Source organism: Triticum dicoccoides, chromosome 7A, assembly GCF_002162155.2.
Source record: "Triticum dicoccoides isolate Atlit2015 ecotype Zavitan chromosome 7A, WEW_v2.0, whole genome shotgun sequence".
NCBI lineage: Eukaryota > Viridiplantae > Streptophyta > Magnoliopsida > Poales > Poaceae > Triticum > Triticum dicoccoides.
Genome location: NC_041392.1, coordinates 587,482,646 through 587,484,983, shown reverse-complemented (window position 1 = coordinate 587,484,983; position 2,338 = coordinate 587,482,646).

The window sequence follows — 2,338 nt, the reverse complement described above, 5'->3', positions numbered from 1 at the left end:
TGTTGCCATCGAGGATAACAAGATGGGGTGTATATCATATTGCATGAGTTTATCCCTCTACATCATGTCATCTTGCTTAAAGCGTTACTCTGTTCTCTTGACCTTAATACTCTAGATGCATGCTGGATAGCGGTCGATGTGTGGAGTAATAGTAGTAGATGCAGGCAGGAGTCGGTCTACTTGTCTTGGACGTGATGCCTATATACATGATCATACCTAGATATTCTCATAACTATGCTCAATTCTGTCAATTGCTCAACAGTAATTTGTTCACCCACCGTAATACTTATGCTCTCGAGAGAAGCCTCTAGTGAAACCTGTGGCCCCTGGGTCAATTTTCCATCATATTAATCTTCCAATACTTAGTTATTTCCTTTGCTATTTATTTTACTTGCATCTTTATTTCTCTTTATCATAAAAATACCAAAAATATTATCTTATCATATCTATCAGATCTCACTCTCGTAGGTGACCGTGAAGGGATTGTCAACCCCTTTATCGCGTTGGTTGCAAGGAGTTTATTTGTTTGTGTAGGTGCGAGGGACTCGTGCGTGGCCTCCTACTAGATTGATACCTTGGTTCTCAAAAACTGAGGGAAATACTTACACTGCTCTACTGCATCACCCTTTCCTCTTCAAGGGAAAACCAACGCAGTGCTCAAGAGGTAGCAGTGCTATAAGTGTATGAAAGCTCAAAAAGAAACTAAGTGGGTGTACATCCAACTCGCTTGCTCACGAAGACCTAGGGCATTTTGAGGAAGCCCATCATTGGAATATACAAGCCAAGTTCTATAATGAAAAATTCCCACTAGTATATGAAAGTGACAACATAGGAGACTCTCTATCATGAAGAGCATGGTGCTACTTTGAAGCACAAGTGTGGTAAAAGGATAGTATCATTGCCCCTTCTCTCTTTTTCTCTCATTTTTTATATATTTTTTATTTGGGTTTTTTCTCTTTTTTATGGCCTCTTTTTTCTTTTTCTTTTTTATTTTTCGTCTGAAGTCTCATCCCGACTTGTGGGGGAATCATAGTCTCCATCATCCTTTCCTCACATGGGACAATGCTCTAATAATGATGACCATCACACTTTTATTTACTTACAACTCAAGAATTAAAACTCGATACTTAGAACAAAATATGACTCTATATGAATGCCTCCGGCGGTGTACCGGGATGTGCAATGACTCATGAGTGACATGTATGAAAGAATTATGAACGGTGGCTTTGCCATAAATACGATGTCAACTACATGATCATGCAAAGCAATATGACAATGATGGAGCGTGTCATAATAAACAGAATGGTGGAAAGTTGCATGGCAATATATCTCGGAATGGCTATGGAAATGCCATAATAGGTAGGTATGGTGGCTGTTTTGAGGAAGGTAAATGGTGGGTTTAAGGTACCGGCGAAAGTTGCGTGGTACTAGAGAGGCTAGCAATGGTGGAAGGGTGAGAGTGCGTATAATCCATGGACTCAACATTAGTCATAAAGAACTCACATAATTATTGCTCCTAGGGGGATAGATTGGTAGGAAAAGACCATCGCTCGTCCCCGACCGCCACTCATAAGGAAGGCAATCAATAAATAAATCATGATTCGACTTCATCACATAACGGTTCACCATACGTGCATTGCTACGGGAATCACAAACTTCAACACAAGTATTTCTCAAATTCACAACTACTCAACTAGCATGACTCTAATATCACCATCTCCATATCTGAAAACAATCATAAAGAATCAAACTTCTCATAGTATTCAATGCACCTTATATGAAAGTTTTTATTATATCCCTCTTGGATGCCCATCATATTAGGACTAAATTCATAACCAAAGCAAATTACCATGATGTTCTAAAGACTCTAAAAATAATATAAGTGAAACACGAGAGTTCATCTATTTCTTCAAAATAAAACTACAGTCGTGCTCTAAAAGATATAAGTGAAGCACTAGAGCAACGACAAACTACTCCGAAAAATATAAGTGAAGATCAATGAGTAGTCGAATAATTATGCAACTATGCGAAGACTCTCTAACATTTAATAATTTCAGATCTTGGTATTTTATCCAAACAGGAAGCAAAACAAAAGAAAATAAAATGACGCTCCAAGCAAAACACATATCATGTGGTGAATAAAAATATAGCTCCAAGTAAAGTTACCGATGAACGAAGATGAAAGAGGGGATGCCTTCCGGGGCATCCCCAAGCTTAGGCTCTTGGTTATCCTTGAATATTACCTTGGGGTGCCTTGGGCATCCTGAATCTTAGGCTCTTGCCACTCCTTACTGTTGGGGAACGTTGCAGAAAACAAAAAATTTCCTACTCGTTTCAC